Source organism: Entelurus aequoreus, linkage group LG27, assembly GCF_033978785.1.
Source record: "Entelurus aequoreus isolate RoL-2023_Sb linkage group LG27, RoL_Eaeq_v1.1, whole genome shotgun sequence".
NCBI classification, from domain to species: Eukaryota; Metazoa; Chordata; class Actinopteri; order Syngnathiformes; family Syngnathidae; genus Entelurus; species Entelurus aequoreus.
In genome coordinates this window covers 23,210,593-23,218,541 of record NC_084757.1, presented here as the reverse complement: position 1 = coordinate 23,218,541, position 7,949 = coordinate 23,210,593, and the positions used below count along the sequence as shown (strand labels likewise).

At 39.5% G+C, this 7,949-nt stretch overlaps 1 long non-coding RNA gene across 1 annotated transcript; it reads right to left on the bottom strand.

Moving 5' to 3' along the window:
* Positions 1-339: 339 nt before the first annotated feature.
* On the bottom strand, positions 340-7,592 carry LOC133644187 (uncharacterized). Its single transcript, XR_009824737.1, has 3 exons — positions 7,533-7,592; positions 7,393-7,447; positions 340-1,009 (listed from the first exon to the last, which is right to left on the bottom strand). It is a non-coding gene; the product is annotated as an uncharacterized LOC133644187 (long non-coding RNA).
* Positions 7,593-7,949: the final 357 nt, after the last annotated feature.

Genomic DNA, 7,949 nt, shown 5'->3' with positions numbered 1-7,949 from the left:
CTCTGCGTTGTCCTTGGCTGCTTGTCAATATGTCAGCAACAGCTGTGCGTCAGAGATGTTAACATGCACTTGTAGTTTTAGTTCTTGAATTTTAATCTTGCATTTGTGATAAAGTACTTCAACTATTTTCATAACTTTGCATTACCTATGCAGTGTATCCAAAAATGATTCACAGCGCTTCACTTTTTCCACATTTTTTTTTTTTACAGCCTTATTCGAAAATGAAATAAATTAATGTTGTCCTCAAAATTCTACAGACAATACCCCATAATGACAATTTTGAAAAGGTAAAAACAATTTTGCTAGTTTAGGATGAATAAATAAATACAATAAAAAAATCACTTGTACATACAGTATGTTTTCACAGCCTTTGCTCAGTACTTTGTTGATGCACCTTTGTGTAGCGGGTATTTGGGACACCTTAATATATATTAGTGTGTTATTAGCACTAATAGGATAGGATAAATTAGGAGACTAATAAGGATAAAAAACATGGGCTAGTGTAGAACAGAACATCTAAATTTGGCTACAGAAGCTGGTATTCAGTAATAACTACACAAACAGAAAATTAAGTTTGGTGCAGATACCATGTATTGTAAAGAGTGTAGAACTAAATAGTTACAACAGAAATAAAGGGGAAAAAAATAGAAAACCCCAAAATATTTACAGGTGCAGTAAGAGATTGGTTGATAAGTGCACTTCCAAATGTTTTGGTTAAATTGGAATTGAACAACAAAACTTGTGTGTCACACAACAGAAAATATACAGTCCCAGAACTGATGCAACGATCCATGAGGGTTTGTCGAGAGGTTGTATAGAATGTTCAAGGGTTATAGCTAGGAGAAAGAGTGAGTGGGATGATGCACCAGGGTTCATGGAGTGTGTGGGGGACAGGCTGTGTGGCAGCCTTCCTACCAGACCAGTAGTTTTCTGCTTCTTAGGTGGACACAGTAGCCCTAGTTGTAGGTTCAAGCTCGCCATCGATTGGTTCCAAATAGAAACACCTGGCCTGTAGTACAACAACAGGATCAGTAAATTATCTAAATAAAGGCTTCCTTAACTTTAAAATTTATACTCAATTTCCACGTGTACACATTCTTAAATAATCATTAAATGTATGAATTACAAATAAACATCAAGTGCATGACAACCCAGTCAAAAGTGCTATAGCAGGGGTATCAAACGTACAGCCCAAGGGCCAGATCAGGCCCGCGAACAGGTTTTTTTCTGCCCGCGGGATGAGTTTGCCAAGTATAAAAATTTACCAGAAATTTTGTAATGAAAGAAACAGCTGTTCTAAATGTGTCCACCGGATGTCGCAATAGCAATTCTTTGCATCTTTGGAGATGATGCTATATGTACAAAATAAACCATGTTAGTACATTAGTCGAGAAATATGATCAAATTACATAAACATACTGTAATTTGATTTCAATATTTTTTTTTGATCTTGATAGATTGAAAATTAACACCAATGAGTAGACTGATGAACAGTGTTGGGTTAGTTACTGAAAACCAGTAACTAGTTACAGTTACTAGTTACTTTATTTCAGAAGTAACTCAGTTACTTAAACCAAAAAGTAATGCGTTACTGTGAAAAGTAACTATTTAATTATTTCCTTAAATTTATTTTTATTATAAAAGCTCCCATTAAAGGCCTACTGAAATGAATTTTTTTTATTTAAACGGGGATAGCAGATCTATTCTATGTGTCATACTTGATCATTTCGCGATATTGCCATATTTTTGCTGAAAGGATTTAGTATAGAACAACGACGATAAAGATTGCAACTTTTGGTATCTGATAAAAAAAAGGCTTGCCCCTACCGGAAGTAGCGTGACGTAGTCAGTTGAACATATACGCAAAGTTCCCTATTGTTTACAATGATGGCCGCATGAAGTGAGAGAGATTCGGACCGAGAAAGCGACAATTTCCCCATTAATTTGAGCGAGGATGAAAGATTTGTGGATGAGTAAAGTGCAAGTGAAGGACTAGTGGGGAGTTGAAGCTATTCAGATAGGGAAGATGCTGTGAGAGCCGGGGGTGACCTGATATTCAGCTGGGAATGACTACAACAGTAAATAAACACAAGACATATATATACTCTATTAGCCACAACACAACCAGGCTTATATTTAATATGCCACAAATTAATCCTGCATAAAAACACCTGCGTGTTTGTTACGCTAGCTCCTAGCTCCTCTGCTAGCTCCTAGCTCCATAGAACACGCCAATACAATTCAAACACCTGATCAACACACACAATCACTCAGCCCAAAAGACCGTTCACCTAACCCAAGGTTCATAAAGCTTATATATTTTTAAAAAGTTACGTACGTGACGCGCACATACGGTCAAGCTGTCAAATGTTTAGCAGCCAAGGCTGCATACTCACGGTACCTGATATTCAGCTGGGAATGACTACAACAGTAAATAAACACAAGACATATATATACTCTATTAGCCACAACACAACCAGGCTTATATTTAATATGCCACAAATTAATCCTGCATAAAAACACCTGCGTGTTTGTTACGCTAGCTCCTAGCTCCTCTGCTAGCTCCTAGCTCCATAGAACACGCCAATACAATTCAAACACCTGATCAACACACACAATCACTCAGCCCAAAAGACCGTTCACCTAACCCAAGGTTCATAAAGCTTATATATTTTTAAAAAGTTACGTTCATACGCAAAAAAAAGTTGCGCACATACGGTCAAGCGATCAAATGTTTAGAAGCCAAAGCTGCATACTCACAGTAGCACGTCTGCGTCTTTGTCATCCAAATCAAAGTAATCCTGGTAAGAGTCTGTGTTGTCCCAGTTCTCTACAGGCGTCTGTGTATCGAAGTCAAAAGTCCTCCTGGTTAGAGTCTCTGTTATCCGAGTTCTTCCATCTTGACTGCATCTTCCGGGAATGTAAACAAAGAAGCGCCGGCTGTGTACTGTTGTTGCTGACTACGTTCGAAAAATACGTCCATTTCGCACCGACAACTTTCTTCTTTGCTTGCTCAGCTTCCTTCTCCATAATGCAATGAACATGATTGCAACAGATTCACGAACACAGATGTCCAGAATACTGTGGAATTATGAAATGAAAACAGAGCTTTTTCGTATTGGCTTCAATGTGGAAGGCATACCCGTGTTCGCCGGTCTACGTCACGCGCATACGTCATCCTCAGAGGCGTTTCGAACCGGAAGTTTAGCGGCAAATTTAAAATGTCACTTTATAAGTTAACCCGGCCGTATTGGCATGTGTTATAATGTTAAGATTTCATCATTGATATATAAACTATCAGACTGCGTGGTCGGTAGTAGTGGGTTTCAGTAGGCCTTTAATGCCCTTTTAGCCCTCTTTTCAGTACTGTTATTGCACTGGAGAATAATACAATCTGTTGATCAACTTGACATGCATTTGCACCACTAAACTCTGCTAAGCAATGTGGTCTACATACAACACACAAAGACAAAGATATGTTTCAAAGGGCCAAATTATTTCAGGCCAGAACAAATTGACAAAATGATTTTAAATAGCTGCAACATAACATACATAAGTAACAAACAGCATAATAACAACATAGCTGTAAACATCGCTTCACCTAAGGAAGGCACACGTGACATACACAAAGCCTAACCAGGCAGATTTGAATTGTTGTTTTGGGCAGTAGATGGGATCTTTTATCCAAGACAACTTACATTTAACTAAAATGTTCTTTTCTTTGTGCTCGACAAAAGAAAAGAAGTGAGAATATCTCCATGTTAAGACACTCGACTGCGGCTCCGTTGTTAGTAAACACAGACACGCCCCCACCTCCCCTCCCCTCCCCACACCCAGACACACAGAGCGCGACACCGCAGCGCTCCAATAAAACACACTCAGATCTTCGGTTTCTAAACGATACTACACAAAAAATAACGTAAAATAACGCAGTAACGCATCATGTAGTAACGGTAACTGAGTTACTGAATATAAAAAATAAAGCGTTAGATTACTAGTTACAGCCGAAACTAAAGGCGTTACAGTAACGCGTTACTGCTGATGAACATTATCACATCATTTATTTAGAAAAAATAAATGACAAAAATAAAGTAAATATACTATTAACCACAACAGCTACTTGTAAAAAAACAAAACCCCAACAAAAATATGATTTGTACAATTTCAGAATGTGCTTGTTCTATTTTTAAAAAAGAAAATCTGAAGTTGCCTTTATTTTTAAGTTATCCTGCCGTGATTTTACCAGTCCAGCACACTTGGGAGTAGATTTTTCTCCATGTGGCGCCACGATCTAAAATGAGTTTGACACCCCTGTTCTATAGTGTGCTACATAGCCTGCACATTAACATTCAATAAATCATCCAACAGTAGTGTGTAATCTGCTTACCTGTGTGCATGTAGACACACTGCATCTCAGAGTAAGTTCATAAATAAAACCAAATAGTCAAAATAACACTTTACCATAAACAGGATATGAACTGAAACCCAATTTTATAAAATTGATGCTAATGAATTTACCATGAATAGATTTACGTGGACCCCGACTTAAACAAGTTGAAAAACTTATTCGGGTGTTACCATTTAGTGGTCAATTGTACGGAATATGTACTGTACTGGGCAATCTACTAAAAAAAGTTTCAATCAATCAATCAATTCTTACGCTAATGTTCGGCGCCGCTAGCTTAGCATGTAGTAGTGATGGGTCCGGCAACACCGATGCATCGGCGCATGCGTCGAGCTCATAGAGCAAAACCCTGTGTCGGTGCGTGTACCGCTTTTAGAAAGTCACGTGACCGATCATGAGCGGTTTCGGTCACGTGACCGATACACGAACTGTGTCGCATTGACGCCTGCGCGCCAAACTGTGTTTATAAGGAAGCACATCTGTCAACGAGATGCTGCTGCCAACAGAATCGCCGCACTTCTGTTGTTGGTCATTTGTAATTTATCGTCGTCTGAGATCATGGAGCAGCCTAAAACAAAAAGAAAGATTTCCGCCGTGTGGGAAAATTTTGATCATATATCGCAGTGGTCCCCAACCTTTTTGGAACCGCGGACCGGTCAACGCTTGAAAATTTGTCCCACGGACCGTGGTTTTTTTTTTGTCATAAAAAAATACAATCATGTGTACTTAAAGACTGTATCCCTGCAGACTGTATTGATCTATATTGATATATAATGTAGGTGCACTAATTGTAAGTGTGTCTTGTGTTTTTAATGTTGATTTAATAAAAAAAAAAATATATATGTATATATATATTTTTTCTTGTGCAGCCAGCATCCTGGACCAATCGATCCACAGACCGCGGCCCGGTGGTTGGGGACCACTGATATTTCGGAAAAAAAGATATTTGTCTTCATTTCCTTGTCGTTTCATCCTGTTCTCTCAAAGTTTCCACTTGATCTATTAGAATTCAAAATCTCTTCAAAATGATTCTTACTTTACTATTCATATTTTCTGCAGGTTAAATGTCGTATTTGTACGACAGAATTGTCGTATATTAACAAATCCACCTCCTCAATGCTGAGGCATTATAGGGCCAGGCATGAAAATTAAGTTCCAGAGACAATAACTAAGAAGAGAAATCGTCTAAAATTTAATACGTTGGAAAAACTGATTTTTTTTAATAACAATGTGTAAAAAAAAAAAAAAAACAATTCCCAGTCCACTAGCATCCTCATTCACAACACGTTCTCTTAGATTTCCATGTTATGATACATGTTCACATTATTTATTGACTGTATCTAAAAAAGATAAAAATATATTTTTATTTAAATGAAGATATGAAATAATCCTAAATGAAATACAATGACTTGGTTTATATTATTGTATATACTAGGTCATAAAATCAGTGTCGGTCCATAGGTTGCCTGTAGGGATTTTTAATGTCCAGCAGATGTCAGTATTTAGTGACACAATATCAATACAGTTTTGCAATGTGTTGAAACGCTTCATGACGCCTCATCAACCCATCACTACAGGATATGAACTAAAACCCAATTTTATAAAATTGATAATAATGAATTTACCATGAATTGATTTACGTGGACCCCGGCATAAACAAGTTGAAAAACTTATTCGCGTGTTACCATTTAGTGGTCAATTATACGGAATATGTACTGTACTGTGCAATCTACTAATAAAAGTTTCAATCAATCAATCAATTCCTACGCCATACTTGCCAACCCTCCCGGAAAATCACGGAATTCAGCGCCTCTCCCGAAAACCACCTGGAAGAAATTTTCTCCAGAAAATCTCCCGGAGCTGGAGGCCACGCCCCCCCCTCCAGCTCCATGCGGACCTGAGTGGGGACAGCGGCGACAGTCTGTTTTCACGTCCGCTTTCCCACGATATAAACAGCGTGCCTGCCCAATCACGTTATAACTGTAGAATGATCGAGGGCGAGTTCTTGGTTTCTTATGTGGGTTTATTGTTAGGCAGTTTCATTAACGTCCTCCCAGCGCGGTAACAACACACAACAACAGCAGTCACGTTTTCGTCTACCGTAAAGCAGTTCGTCTGCCGTAAACAGCAATGTTGTGACACTCTTAAACAGGACAATACTGCCATCTACTGGATAGCCTCCGGAACACTGAAATTCCAGTATTTTTTTATTTATATGTATAATAAAATAAATAAATAGAGGATAATAAAGAAACGAGCTATGGGCCACAAATGGCCCCTAGGCCGCACTTTGGACACCCCACCACCAGGGCTGCGTTAACTTAAGGGTTTTAGCGCCCCCCCACAAAAACAAACCTCAACAACCCCTCACCCCCAACAACACCCCCACCCGCCCCAAAAACATAAGTTTGAAAAAAAACAACTCATGATTGTACTGTAGGGACGGCGTGGCGAAGTTGGTAGAGTGACTGTGCCAGCAATCGGAGTGTTGCTGGTTACTGGGGTTCAATTCCCACCTTCTACCTTCCTAGTCACATCCGTTGTGTCCTTGGGCAAGACACTTCACCCTTTGCCTCTGATGGCTGCTGGTTAGCGCCTTGCATGGCAGCTCCCGCCATCAGTGTGTGAATGGGTAAATGTGGAAATACTGTCAAAGCGCTTTGAGTACCTTGAAGGTAGAAAAGCGCTATACAAGTACAACCCATTCATCATTTATCATTACATATAAATATATATAGCTAGAATTCACTGAAAGTCAAGCATTTCATACACATATATATATATATATATGAAATATAAATGTAATACTTGAGTTGGTGAATTCTAGCTGTAAATATACTCCTCCCCTCTTAACCACGCCCCCGCCCCACCCCCGACCACGCCCCACCCCACCCCCCGGAATCGGAGGTCTCAAGGTTGGCAAGTATGTCTTATGCTAATGTTCAGCGCCGCTAGCTTAGCATGTAGCATCGTCATTCATTACTCACCAGTTCCTCTATTTATTGAGTCACGACGGCAGCCACGTAGGCCCAGTAGGAAGCACTGAAAGTTTACAATGAGCACAAGTTAACCATGTAAATTAAACGCTAGAGCGAATATTTGTTAAAAGTTTTATGGAGAGCCATACCTGTCCACAGCTGTCGGCTAGCTTCCCGGCACTCTGAATGGAGAAGACGCCGCAGCAGGTTAAACACTCGGTTGGCTCAGCGCAATCACGTGACAGAGGTCACATGGTGCGCACCACACCGGTGATTTAAAGGGACAGGACGCAAAACTATTATACTGTGGTGGATATACACACACAGGACACTTATTAATTATTACGGTTATAATTCACTGCGTTCTAGCCCATGTTTACTTGCATAGGTGCATAGGTGCTTTTACTTTGAAGTGTTGAGACACACCTCTGTGGTGCTGACGTAATTACCTGTGCGACAGTTTTGTTGTTGTTGTGTTGTTCTCTCTGAAAATAAACGGAGTGTTACTTGGCTCTCCAAAGAGGAATAAATCTCCGTCGTTTCTCTGCCTACACTCCTACATTGGT